The sequence below is a fragment of the Mirounga leonina genome, unplaced genomic scaffold, assembly GCF_011800145.1.
Source record: "Mirounga leonina isolate KUSES-001 unplaced genomic scaffold, KU_Mleo_1.0 Mir_151, whole genome shotgun sequence".
NCBI classification, from domain to species: Eukaryota; Metazoa; Chordata; class Mammalia; order Carnivora; family Phocidae; genus Mirounga; species Mirounga leonina.
The window spans coordinates 75,537,578-75,552,864 of NW_023270377.1; the positions used below are offsets into that span (position 1 = coordinate 75,537,578).

Genomic DNA, 15,287 nt, shown 5'->3' on the forward strand with positions numbered 1-15,287 from the left:
CAAAAAAGATAAATCTCAAAAATTAAAGTTCAGTTAAATTAGCAGATTACAAAAGGATATGTATACTATACCATTTAGATGAAACTGGAAAACATCTAAAACAATTCTTTTTATTCTTTATGGTTCTATGCATATGTTTAAAAAGTATAAAGACATACTTAGGGATGAGTTGCAGCAGCCACAGAACATTGATAATCTCTGGTGGTGAAAAATGAAGGAAGGGAGAAATATAGAAGAGGTGATTTAGATGTGTATGAGATGTTTCCTTTTTCTAAAAAATGCAATCTTAGTCCATTTGGGTGACTATAACAAAAATACTATAGACTGGTTAGCTTATAAATAATAGAAACATATCTCTTACAGTTCTGGAGTCTAGAAGTCCAAGATCATGTCTCCAGCATGGTCATGTTCTGGCGGGGGTCCACTTCCTGGTTCACAGCCAGCACCTTCTCATTGTACCCTTACATGGTGGAAAGGGTGAGGGATCTCTGTAAGGTGTTTTTTGTAAGAACACTAATCCCATTCATGAGGGCTCCTCCTTCATGACCTAAAAACTTCCCAAAGGCCCTACCTTCTAATTCCGTCATTTTTAGAGGTTAGTACTTCAACATATGAATTTTGGGGAAACACAAACATTCAGTCCATAGCATATATATATGGCAACATCCGGTAACCATGGGTTATGGGCACATGAGTGTCTGCCATATATTTTTCCATACATTTAAAATATCTCATAATTAAATATTTTAAAAGGAATCTAGTCATTATTGCTCCCATGTTAATTGTTCTGGTTCGATTAGAGATAATTTATATCAAACTACTTGGACCCATCATAGATAATAGCTGCTCATACCAACTGTTTTTCAAACAGTTTAGTAAAAATTAAAGGGGAAATTTTATGACTTACTAGTATACGAAAGCCATCATTAGTGTGTATACCTCCCACCAACTACAGATGAAGTAGAAACAGTTAGTCCTTAGTTGTTAAGTTCACTGCCATCTCTTCCCTGTGAATGGCGGAAATGGTTCTCTAAATAGTGGTTGTGGTTCCACATTAACTTCTGCTAGTGGTGCCTTGAGGCACTTTTATGTTGCTATTATCCTGGTTAATTCAGAAAGATTTATTTATTTATTTATTTTTAAAGATTTTATTTATTTATTTGACAGAGAGAGACACAGTGAGAGAGGGAACACAAGCAGGGGGAGTGGGAGAGGGAGAAGCAGACTTCCCGCAGAGCAGGGAGCCCGATGTGGGGCTCGATCCCAGGATCCTGGGATCATGACCTGAGCCGAAGGCAGACGCTTAACGGCTGAGCCACCCAGGCGCCCCCAGAAAGATTTAAAGTGATAAAGATATCTCTCCCAGATTTAGGTTTAAATTCTTTTATTTTTCAAACATTTCATCATAGTGTATGTTCCTAACCCTAGACTTAGGTAATAGTACATTTCAGAGTAAGATATAAATATGAAGATGCAACAGGATCAAAAGTTATTTCTAAAGGTCTTTTTCATAGGGTAATTCTATTTTAACTTTTTGAGGAAACTCCATACTGTTTTCCAGAGTGGCGGCACCAGTTTATATTCCCACTAACAGTGTAAGGGGGTTCATTCCCCTTTCTCCGCATCCTCACCAATGTCTCTTGTTTCCTCTGTTGTTAATTTTAGCCATTCTGACAGGTGAGGTGATATCTTATTGTAGTTTTGGTTTGTATTTCCCTGATGATGAGTGATGTTAAGCATCTTTTCATGTGTCTGTTAGCCATCTGGATGTCTTCTTTGGAAAAATGTCTTCTGCCCATTTCTTTTTTTTTTTTTTTAAAGATTTTATTTATTTATTCATGAGAGACAGAGAGAGAGACAGAGGCAGAGGGAGAAGCAGGCTCCCCATGGAGCAGGGAGCCTAATGCGGGACTCGATCCCAGGACCCTGGGATCATGACCTGAGCCGAAGGCAGACGCTTAACCGACTGAGCCACCCAGGTGTCCCTTCTGCCCATTTCTTAACTCCAGCAATTGCACTACTAGGTATTTACCCAAAAGATACAGAAATACTGATTTGAAGGGACACATGCACCCTGATGCTTATAGCAGCATTATCAACAATAGCCAAATTATGGAAAAAGCCAAAATGTCCACTGACTGATGAATAAAGAAGTTGTGGGGGCTCCTGGGTGGCTCAGTCATTAAGCATCTGCCTTCAGCTCAGGTCATGATCCCAGGGTCCTGGGATCGAGTCCCACATCGGGTTCCCTCCTCGGCGGGAAGCCTGCTCTCCCTCTCCCACTCCCGCTGCTTGTGTTCCTGCTCTCACTATCTCTGTCTCTGTCAAATAAATAAATAAAATCTTAAAAAAAAAAAAAGTTGTGGTATATGTATACAATGGAATATTATGCAGCCACAAAAAAGAATGAAATCTTGCCATTTGCAATAACATGGATGGAGCTAGATTATATTATGCTGAGCGAATTAAGTCAGAGAAAGACAAATACCATAAAATTTTACTCATATGTGGAATTTCAGAAATGAAACAGATGACTGTGGGTGGGGGGAAGAGAGAGGCAAACCATAAAACAGACTCTTAACTATAGAGAACAAACTGAGGGTTGCTGGAAGGGAGGTGGGCAGGAGGATGGGTTAAATGGGTGATGTGTATTAAGGGGGGGCACTTGTGATGAGCACTGGGTGTTATATGTAAGTGATGAATCACTAAATTCTACTCCTGAAAGTAATATTCCACTATATGTTAACTACCTGCAATGTAAATAAAAACTTGAAACAAACAAACAAATATAAATAAGGTCTTTTTCATAGAACTTTTAAGTAGCCTGAAGAACTATCAGCAAGAGAGCACATTCCATTTACATTGGGAAATCTCATTTCTTCATTCATATAAATTCTTAAACATCTCTGGCTATATAGGCATATATAAATATTCAATTCCATCATAAACAAGCTGTACATCCCTGAATACCTCTTGTTAGGATGTGCAGTGATATCACATTATGGGGATTTAACATGACAGTATAAAAATGATGTACATTAAGTAAACTAATGGTGGCCGAGATTAATTCCCATTAAAATTAGATAATGGTAAGATAATTAGAACTGATATCTGCTTCTTTCAAATGCATTAATTTGACAAATATACCTACTGATATGCAATGTCTTTTTGATACTATTAGCACAAATAAGGGCTAGTGTAATAAACCCTAAGCAGAGGGAAGATGGAGAATTGAGTTTGGAGTGGCTACAGATAGATGATAGATAGTTCAAGATTCTGCTTCCATCCCTATATTTTAATATTTACAGAAGTGGCATCTAAATGTCTCTAGGCAAGCAAGCTTTACACATGTCTCAAGAAAAATAAAAAACCACCAGAACAGCTTCTGGCCCCAAATTGCTTCTGATCATCTTATTTTGAAATCTCATAATTCCATTATTTAGTACACAGACAAGTAGAATTTTTTGTAAATGTTTCAGTCTTGCTAATTTAGGAAAATTAAAAAATTTAATTATAATCCTTTATTAACATAGACCATTAGCATTTTAATCAGTATAAATTGGTAATGCAGTGTAATAAAGAATAATCAAGTAGAAATAAACACCTTCAGTAATCAGATTTAATCTGAATTACTTGAAGAGATATAGTGCTCAAATCTAAATGATTTTTCCATGAAATGTATTCCCAATTCTGAATCAAGATGACATATTTATGAAATGGAAAGTATTCAATTAGACTATTCCCTATTGTTGCATGCATCAAATTCTAACACAACAGCGATATACCTACACAGGAAAAAAGAGGATAAATATCCGTTATCTACAATGATCAAATTAATTGGAAATTTTCTAGCTCTCTACTTCTCTTTGTGTTCTGTATATCTGGTTTCTCTGTTCATCTATCCAATCTGGGGAGTGATAGAGCACCCCAAAACATACTTGCAAACAGCCTATTGATAGCTCGAAAATTGATTCATATGTTAATTATAAAAATATTTAATGATAAGAAAACTAGAATGGGCTTTAAGCATTATAAGAGATTTTACTCATTTTTATACCATTAGTATATTGGTCATATTGGGTAGTATCTCATTTCAGCTGCTCTGTGTAATAAAACACAAATCTATCAGTCATTAATGAAAAGTTCTTTGTTGATTTCCTGTCATGTATTCCTCACTGAGAGGGATACTTTGGAAAATAAAAATTACCAGACACAGTTTGTTTGCCCTTAAGACTTACTACCTTGAAACAAAAGTGAACTTTCCATTCCACCTGAAGACATTTCCAGAAAGACAAAACAACCAAAACTTGGGGAAAGTATCTTTGACCTATAATAATGTCAAAGTTTAGTCATTGCTCTCAGCAATACAATTTGTATCTGTGTAACTTCATTATTACCTATGGTCTTCAAATCTACTTTTTCTGAATTTCTGGTAAATTGATATATAATTTCTGCACTGCAAAGCTAACTAATCCAATCAGCAAGTTAGCTAAATGGAAAGTGAGTTATATGTTGTGCTACCACACTGCTTTAGGCACTTTGCAAATGTCATTCCATTCAGTTCTCACAACAAACACGTGAATTAAATTTTAATATCCTTAATCTACAAAATAGAGAAGCAAACCTATTGATTCTTCTGGCTGCTAAGAAGTGGCAAAGCCGGAATTCAAAGCCAAGTATCTTAACTCCAAAATTCATTCTTTTATGTTATTTCACAGGGGCAAAGCTGTAATTTGTAAGAAGAGTGATAATGTGGGGCGCCTGGGTGGCTCAGTTGGTTAAGCGACTGCCTTCGGCTCAGGTCATGATCCTGGAGTCCCAGGATCGAGTCCCACATTGGGCTACCCGCTCAGCAGGGGGTCTGCTTCTCCCTCTGACCCTCTTCCCTCTCGTGCTCTCTGTCTCTCATTCTCTCTCTCAAATAAATAAATAAAATCTTTAAAAAAAAAAAGAAGAATGATAATGTGATGTTTGATTTTTAAAGGATACATATAAATAACATTCATTAAGCACTTACTATTAGTCAGGCCGTCTTCTGAAAACTTTGGAAGAAAACTTTGGGACTCATATGATCCTCATGAAAACTCTGTAGGCACTACAATTTCCCTCATGTTACACATCAAGAAGTGAATGCTTAGAGAGCCCCAGTAAATTGTCCAGAGTTAGTATGGAATGCTCTAGGTTTACATGCTGGTTGATTGGGGAACCTACACTGTTAGCCACTAGATGAAATTGAGATCAGGTATGTCATTACAAAACCACCCTGATTTTGATCCATTGTTTTCATATTCATATATGAAATAGAAAATACCTATTCTCTAACTACTGCTTTACACAAGACACTATACCATATTCTGGGTTCACAGAAAGAAAATGCCAAAATCTCTACGTTCGAAGAGATTGTGTTATATTGAAGACAAAAAAATACAATGTTCTGTGACAGACATATACAGAGATTAATTATGGGTGGACACCTAATCCATAATGAAGAAATAGAGAAATATGAGCTGAGTCGTGCATAAACATATTTTTGAAGGCATCTCCTCTTCCTAAAAATGTTTTTTAATATACTTATAATATTTGTATTATCTTTGTTCCAGACTCCTCTGATTTAATAATTTCAAGAGGAAAAGTTCTTCCATAGTACTATTTTTTGCCAGATTAACTGACAATCTAGCTAAATTATTAGCCTGTTTTCACATTCCCCCTGAAAAAAATCAATAAAGTTTTCTTTCACTCTACTGAACAATGTGATATTTGGTGTGGACTATTGGATGAGAGCAAGCTGTCCATTTATTCCTCTCTCGAGAATGCTGTTGATCTGATAGATTGGGAATTGAGAAATCCAATATATTTGGACATTGCTGTTCAGAAAGTACCTGGCTAAACTGCTCTTGTGCTTCTGTTGCAGCAATTGAAACATCGGCCTTTATTTTGAGTTCTAACCCATGCATCTAGGCATAGGGACGGGGTCCTACTGAAAAGCTATTCTTATCAATGAACATTAGAACATAACAATCTTAGGCAACCTGAAATGTCAAGTGTAATCTTTGAGAAGCATGGTATGGGTAGAAAAATAGGCCTTTTGTTATAAAATACAAACTGAACTGGTTAGACTCTTCTTGATTAACTGAGCTTATCTAAGGGCAATCAGTGGGATGGGACCAAAACACACCAGGTCAGTCCAATTCACAAGAGGCAGGTAAAATGTGAACAAGCACTGTTCCTGCCAATCTTACCTACGGTGAATCATCACTGACTTATAGTTGCTCTCAAGTAGTGCTATGGTCATGCAACAGTCCTTATTAGGCTTCTCACATACTCTCCATAGTTGTATACTAGCATTTTGTATCTGTTACCTTAATGTAACACATAGCTTCCTCCCTCCAAAAATAAAATCTATCCCTTCGGTTATTTAGTTTTGGGACATGGAATAATGTTTCGCTGTGAGTTGAAAGTCCAACTTGCAGCCAGAGTATCAGTAAATCAGTTTAACATTCTCCCACTCTGAAAAAATGGTCCAGGATTAAAGACAGACCTCTGTAATGGCTATAAAGAGAAAACAGTCCCCACTCCTTTGAGAACTTGCCACTTGGGTGGTGTTTGCTCAAATTCTGGCACTTCAGGAGACATAGTCAAACTCTTTCAAACCAAAGGATTTAAAAAAAAGTCAAAGACTTTCTTATCTGTTTTTTCCCTTTTTCCTTATTAATTACTCATTTTCTAGACAAATCAGATAAAAAATGAAACGCACATTACTTAGTTCAAGCAGCTTTAATAAGGACAGTCACACACACCAGCTAATAATCTTAAAAATATATTTAGTACTTTTTCTTTTCCCTCTTTTCCCTCATTCTAACTTGTAGACACATTAGATGGTGCTTATCTAGTTTTTCCAGAGAATTTTTCTTAAAAAGATGAAGTCTATCACATCTGAAAATCCACAAATCTTTTGAAAAAAATTTATTTTTCTGCTAACTTCTAGCAGAAGATTATAAAATTGGAGGAATACTTTTTACACTGAGACATAGGACTATGTTTTTTCCTTATATTAGGAAAACTAAATCAAAGAAGATTTTCTCATTCTGCTTCAGAACGTAAATAGGAGTTAGAAAACAAGCTATAGGAATAGGCTATTTCTTCCTAACATGACTGACATCACCATCATTATCATTACCATTACCATTACTATGAATCTATGGTGCTCCCACATTAAAACTTGCACCCTCTGGTTTAGAGATGCTTCCTGCTGCCAACCAGCTCAAGGATGGTTGAGGTAATGTGGATTAAAAACTGATGATGCTTACATAAATGAATGAGCATCCTGTGATACATGTGGCTATAAAAAATACTTAGTAACATGCTCCTGAAGAGAGATAATGTGAATAGGCTGTTCTGTTATAAGCAAAGAAATCTTGCAAAGGAAACTATTTTAAACATATATCCCTTAGTTTTACTTATTATTTAATTTTAGAATAAACTTTTCTGATTATGGAAGAAATATGTGGTTATGACATAAGAGGCTGCATCGGAGAGACTAAAAATTATAATACAATTTCATGTAATTCAGCCACTTGTAGATTGTGCAGGATAAAGACCAGAAAAGAGAGAGAAAGAGCCAACCCTGGGAAGGGTCTATACATCAGTCAGGCCAGAGAAGAGAAAACCAGTGGGCAGTGTGGAAAGGAGGTGCAGGTATGTGAGATAAGGGATCACCATGACATAATTGGTACTTCAAGAATTTTGAGAAGACTGCCATGTTTTGGTTACACTTTCTATCTAAATCTCCTATCATTTGAAAAATACATATGGGTTTTTTTAGTTCTCTATGTTTAACTGGACTCTATGGTCAATCACCCCCTTCCAGTGCTGATGCAGGATGACTTATGTGGGATCCAAGCCAAAGAAGTAGGCAAACAGGAATATCCTTCATTCACAGCATATTTGTTTGACATGGGGTTTCTTTGGGGGGAGTACCAGGGCAGGTAAACCTCATTTAGCTATTTAGGCAAATTTAATTGAAGGCAAATTTAGAAGCAATTTCACTTCGGCAGTATACAAGAGCAAAGAGCTCTGAGTACATTTTCAGAAATGCAGGTTGACTCGACATTGTTCCTGGGACTTGGCTGCCATCTTTAAGAGCTGTCACTTAGCATTTATCTTCCTCTGGCTATTCTTTCCCTTTTGTGTAGGCAGGATAAATGACAAACCCCAGTTCTAAGCACTATCTTGAATATTTTCCTCATTGAAGCCATAGTGATGCAAATTTTTCTAGTCAATGGATTATTTTGAAATCTGTAGAAATATTGTCTTAATAACAAGGCACTACAGGATAGAAAAATGATAAAGCTGAGTCACTGCCCCAACAAAAGTTGCATGCCCATCACATAATCAAATGCATCCTTTATGCTCTCTAATCACAGGAACCTTTATTCCTATTAAAAAAAAGAAAAAGAAAAAGAAAATGCACGGTTCACAGAGCTCAGTCTTTTTTTATGAACTTCCCCCTCTGAAGACAGTACTCTGAAGATGATTTAGGGAGTTGCCAGCTGATAAATGCATGACCCATGACTCCATATTTCTTCCTGACAATCCATTAGGTGGGATCTATGGCCTAGGAGTTTGAAATGTACTTTATCATAGACATTCTACTATATGTAATAAAGGCTTGAATATTTATAGTGTTTTTTTTTTTAAGATTTTATTTATTTATTTGACAGAGAGAGACACAAGCAGGGGGAGGGGAGAGAGAGAAGCAGGCTTCCCGCGGAGCAGGGAGCCCAATGTGGGGCTTGATCCCAGGACCCTGGGATCATGACCTGAGCCGAAGGCAGACGCTTTATGACTGAGCCACCCAGGCGCCCGAATATTTATAGTTTTAAGATAATGTTTTGTAATCCTGTAGAAAGAAACTACACTGATTAGAGTGATATAAAAAAGAAGCTTCCAGAAGAACGTCAGGTCAATGCAGATCCTGTCCTCAGGAGGCCTGTTCAAATCCCCTAAGCTTTCCTCCACTATCTGATACAAAAGACTGCCATGTGCTCAGAACAAAGCAATAATTAAATCCCAGTGCTTTTAGCTGCAGTGATTAGTTTAAAAATTAAGAGTGCTTTCCTGTCTATCATGTTAAAATAAGCAAGGCTTACATATATGAATTTTAATATGTTCCTTAAAAATCCAAAAACACACAATAGACATTGCATTTTAAAGTCAGGTACCACAGGAGAACTGGGACATTCTATGTATTTTTGGAAAATACATTTTATTTTCTATCCATAATTTTCTATATCATGCTTTGGTTACAAATATTTATTCTACCGAATTAATTTGCCACATTGTTAAAAACAAATTTTTCAAAAAGAAAGCCTCTCTTTTTCTAAAGAGAAAAAGGGGGAAGCCTTATGAATACTAATTCATTTCTGCACACAACTGCTCTCAAAATGAAATGAATTTCACTAAGTATGCCTTAGAATTCATCATTTTAAGTCACCTAGGTTGGTTTACATATTAATCCACTTCCCAAGCATCTCCCTTTGTGACCTGGCAGGCTTCAGTTATGCACAATGACATACAGACAGTCTGCTGAAAGGCCTGTTCTTTTAAAATGTCACTCCTCACTGTGGAATATGTTTTATTAAGGGTAATGGGAAACGTGCAGGTCCGGTGGTGAATTTGCTTTTCTTTCCTCAGATGAAATTTGAACACAGACTTAATAGGGAAATTTGTCATTAAATTATAACAGCAGAGTGAGTTGGGGCTAGGTGTCAGCCTCCACTCGAACCAGAGGACTCCAGCCTAACTTCTTGGGGAGGTTAGTCATCACATCCCCAGGTGCTACCATCTGAGGCTGAGAATCACATGGTCAACATCAAGCATTGCTTCAGAAAAACCTAATTAACAAGCAAGGGAGGAGAGCTTCCAGGTGCCCATAATAGAAAAACTTTTTTTAAGCAATAATAATGATGCATTAACATGACTCATACTGCATGCTTTCACATAGATAATATGCAGGTCAAACCATTTGAAGGAAAGCCTAATGACTACTGAGAGTCAAAGCCTACAGTGCATGGATTGCCTCACAGGTGGGCGATTGTCTTCCCACCCCAACATCAGACTTATATGAGGATTCCTCTTATCTCCGTAAAAGCCTTCAATGGGTATTTTTTGATCCCCAGTGAACTTGTATGACTGCTACTTCCTCTACTATATGATATGACTTCCAGGATGGGAAGGAATCAGGCTTTGGAGTCCTTCATAACTGTGCTGGATTCCAAACTGTGCACTTGGTACTAACAAGTGCTGGCTTCATGGCTGTTTGACCAAAGGAAGTTTTATGAACTTCAGCCCTTTTTACGAACTCTTCCCCTCTGAAGGAAAGGCTCAGAAGAGGGTCCTGTGTTTGGATTTCAGTGCTTTACAGCTGCTGTCCTGAAATTCTTCATAAATTTATCTCTGAATTTGTGTTAAGCAAAGACTAAAGGGACAATGGCCCATGCACCAAGGCCTTGGAGCCTGGCTTCACACGCGGTCCTTCCTCCCACAGTGCCCCGCCTTCCTGGGGCTGGTTCTCAGCTGTCTGTTCCAGCTTCCCTTAGGACCCCAAACCTCACACAGTTTCCCCTTCCTGGCCCTGCCTAGCGACTGCTGCTCTTTTCTGCCCCTTGTGGGACTTGGCCAGGGCGGCAGTCAGGTTAGGCCTGTATCCTCAGTGCAACAAGCTGCGGAGTAAGGCTCTGGACACCTGGTAGAATCTGCACGTATCATTTGAGCATCCTAATACCCAAGTGAGGGCAACATTCCACAGCAAATAAAAAACAAACAAAACGCTATGATAGCTTGAGAAAGAGACTGCAAAAGAAAAGGGAAGGCTTTTTTTCTACTTTTTTGAACAAGGGACCCACATTTGTATCTTGCACGTGGCCCCACAAATTATATAGCCAGCCTTATCAGTATGTTTTTGTGCAAATCATATATACTTTATAAGCCTCAGGTTCCCATCTAGAAAGTAGGAATGACAATAACACCTATAACAGAGTTATAGTGGGGATGATTTTTTTTTTAATGCATGTAAAGGGCTTAACATAGAAGCTGGTGCACTGTAAGAAGACTAATAATATCAGTTACTAGTTTCAAAAGTTAGAAAATGAACAAAAACATACTTTGACTTCACATCCTTTGTAGACAACAGAGTAAGCACAAGACAAATGTAATTCAGGATATCTGAGAAAATCTAGGGTCTATATTAATACTTTGGCCCATAATTTTTGGAGTACCTGGGTGGCTCAGTCAGTCATCCAACTCTTGATTTTGGCTCAGGTCAGGATCTCAGAGTTGTGAGATCAAGCCCCATGTTGGCTCTGCGCTGGGCGTGGAGCCTGCTTAAGATTCTCTCTCTCTCCCTCTCCCTCTGCACCTCCATCCCCCTCTCTCTCTTAAAAAAAAAAAAAAAAAAAAAAAAAAACACTTTGGCCCATAATTGCTTAAAGTTCAAACACTAGATTAAAATGCATATGTTTTCAGCATTACTAAAAACCTTGGCATTTAAAGAAAAACCAAGAGAATCTTTCATTTAAAAAAGAGAATGATTTACTAAATGAAAAAAATATTAGGAAATAGGATCTACTAAGGAACAATTGCTGCAATGTCACTCACTGTGTCCAAGGACCACATGGAGAAAACACCTGATACAAGGGCTATGGATTTAGCATGTCCAGCCTCAAAGGACTACCAGGGCAGCCCTGGGTGAGAGCAAGCACTCCATTCTCCACTTTGAGAAGACTCTCAAGGAAAATACTCCACCCTGAGCTATAACTAATCTCTAAAAACAATTTGCATAGAGGAAATGGACAGTGGAGGAGCGGGTTAAGAAAAAGGATAAAAAGGATTTGCTAATTTCTTGTGTAGAAAAGCAAAGTGTTGACCTTCCCGAATTTGGGGAGAAGAATTTAAATGTGATTATGTCTGAGTATACCTCCGACTAAATCCCAGAATTCATTTCACCCTTTACCCCACCTTAATAATGATTTCTTATCTAGAACAAAACGCCTGCCTTTGTTCCCCCTTCCCCCCCCAGAGAACACATCAAACTCTGGAGAGGCATTCAGAGTGAACCAGACTCCCAGGCAAGGCATTATCCAGCAGCAAAATTTGCAACCTCCGAGTTCACAGAGAGCTCTGGGCCCTCCCTGCCTCCTGGCCCCTGGCCCTTTGGAGACACTCCAAGGGCAAACTCCAACAGCCAAATCTCCAAGAGAAGGAAGGCTGTGACTCATTTTTAGACTATTGTCACTATTGCTACACTATAATAGAAGATGGAATCACCTGTTGAATAATGCCTACCTTCTACATAAAACTCATAAAAAAGATTTTTGTTTACCTACAATGTGATGAAAGCAAAAGAAAAAAAATGTAACAGAAGTATGGCATAAAATGCATCTGAAATTAAAAATAAACCTAATATTCAGAAATCATTTTCCCCGAAGTGAAATTAATATCCTGTTGGAATTATTATCTCCAAGGTTGGTGTTTTCAGATGTATTGTTTTTACCTCAGTTATATTTCTGTGTTCTGCCTACTAATTTGTAAATATACATCTCTGGAGATTTTTAAGCTCTTGAGAAACAAGTATCATTTCTAATTTATCATTGTACCTCCTATATCAGCTTCTAGTTGGATACTTGATACATGTATGGTGTAGATTAATGCTTGTATACTTGAACTGATACTCCCTAAGCAGAAACTTTCCATTATCAACAATGTTAAAAATAAAAAAGCCCCCACATTAAGTTATTGATTAATGTTAATTATAACTAAAGCTTTTAATGTTATCTAAACTTTGGTATCTGTTAACCCACTTTCCTAAATTCAATTTACTTTTTAGGAGACATAGTATGGTATAGAGCGCTGGATCTCAAAGTGTGATCCCCGGATGAGCATCATCAGCATCACTCAGGCATGACAAGGAAGGAATGCAAATACTGGGGTCCCAGCCCAGACCTTCTAAATCACAGGCTCTGGACTGAGGCTCAGAAATCCGTGTCTTGTCAAGTTTTCCATTTGATTCTCATGTACACTAAAGTTTGAGGACCACTAGTATAGAGGAAGAAATGAATTATGGCAAGATGGCCTGAGTTCTAGTCCCAGTCCACACCTGGTTTTATGAATTTGTGTAAATTATTTAACCTCTTGAAGGATCCGTTTCCTTTTCTGCAAAATTGAGGATAATAATTCCTATTTCATGGGTTTGCCATAAAGATTACATAATTATAATATCTGCTAGGAGACTGACACATAATAAGCATTCAATAAATGGCATTTGTTGCCACAGGATGGTTCATTCTGAAAGGTTTAGCTTAACAACGCTTCCCAAACGCCTAATCCTCCTTATTCATATCTCATAAGACTTTTCAGCAGCTAATATATAATTCTAAGTTGGGATTCAGAAATAACAGTTATTAACAGCTTTCTTACTTGGAAACAGTATCCCTGATACAATTAGCTCTTTGCATCTAGAGAAGCTCTTAAAGTCTGTTAAGTACTAAAGCAAATACTCCTTTTCACAGCATATCAGTGATTAGCTCCACTAGATTTTGTATACAGCACAAATCAGGCACTTTAAATGGATAAGCCATTCCCAGGGAAATCCAGATAGCGGTAAATGAATATGATGAATAAAGCTGAACGCTCTAGATAAAGAATACCTGGGTTTTGTCCGCAAGACCAAGAGGAAAAACTACACTGCATGCTTCCTTCTACTGGCTCCTCCGTTAGAAAACAAATCTCTCGTCTACTGTGCTATAGGACTGACAGGAAAAAGGTATTAAAAAAAAAAGTTTCGGAAAGGGCCACTTCCTTGGCAGGCCTACCGGCTATTATACTGTTACAGAGCTGAACCTTCCCCAAGGCATTAATTACCAGGAATGACCACCTGGAGGCTAGGCGGGCCCTCTTTGTTCAGGATCTCCGGTTGCACAGCTCTGTGATGAAAACCCTCACCATCTGTGATAACCACCCGCAGCCAGCAGCAGCAAGTTAATGAGATCAAATCATTCCCCATGCACTTTAACCTGTCTGGGTGAGACAAAGACTCAGCAAAGAGAATACGTCATTAAATTTAATTTAGACTTCTGGAGTTTAGGCTTTTGTTTTCATCAATAAAATAAATGTTTAAATCTAAAGCCATTTGCAGAGGCAGAAGCAATGACACATGGACTACTTAGTTTCTAGATAATGCTAGGTTCTTGCCAGTGCCTAGATTCCTAATAAAAGCAAGAAAAATTAAAACGGCAAGTACCGTCTAGTGCCCATTTAAAAGATATATTCTGGTATATGTGTCCAGTGATCTTCTACACATAGGCCTAACTTTTTTGGGTGTTTATAATATTTGTCTTTGAGCTTGTGAATAATATTGCAGTGACGCTGAGGCTGAATTATAGGTTTGCATTTGCTAAGCAGAATCTACTGTCTGCACTAAATGACTTTTTAAACAGTTTCCTAATGAGCAGTGGTGTTCAATGTGTTGGGAGCTGTGAGCACAACATGTATCAAAGTGCTAGCTATTAAAATATGTTTCCTTAATTAAAAGACATTAAATTATCTTTAAAAGAGCCATTAGATTTATCATATAAATACATTACAATGATATGGGGGAGGAGTCAGACTCATTGCAGGTAGTCAAGAAACAACTGGAGAAATCAATTCAACTTTCCAATTTTCTTCCTCCTCTTCCCTCCATCAGCTCATCTATTTGCTTCTAAGTTGACAGCAATATAGATGTCTGATCTTCATGTTGACTCTGGCTTTTGTTCAAGGTTCTAATTGGCTTCTGGCATTTTTGACTATACAGACATCCCAGGTTACTCCATTACTTGCACATCACCATTCCCTATCAAAGACTATAAATATTTTAAACATGAGCTATTTGTACTATGTATTTTAACAGCTATGTAAATTAACATTAAACATATGCCAAGGGAAAGACTAAAGAAAGAAAGTCTAAATTTAAAAAGAACCAATACTGAAAGTAAAAAAATCTACATGCCATATAATCTACTACTTCATAACTCCATGAAAGTTTCCTTACAAAATGCATAGCATTTGCCATCACAGTATTTGTTGAATATAAGTGAGACAGTTAAGTCTAGTTGGACTACTCAGCTGCTGGTACATGTACTATCACTATGGCTAGAGGAAGAATGACCGTGCATGATCATAAGGCATCTAAGTAAGCCTCATTATTTTGCGGGCTAATGTATTTCTATGTTACTCTTTACCTGCCAAGCTGT

At 37.6% G+C, this 15,287-nt stretch overlaps 1 long non-coding RNA gene across 1 annotated transcript in view; it reads right to left on the bottom strand.

The window, feature by feature from the left end:
* Positions 1 to 351: 351 nt before the first annotated feature.
* The window catches only part of LOC118012440, a 29,252-nt gene continuing 14,316 nt past the window's right edge, over positions 352 to 15,287 (bottom strand). The window contains exon 3 of the long non-coding RNA XR_004679710.1: positions 352 to 460. This is a non-coding gene — a long non-coding RNA (uncharacterized LOC118012440). The remainder of the gene's footprint in view (positions 461 to 15,287) is intronic.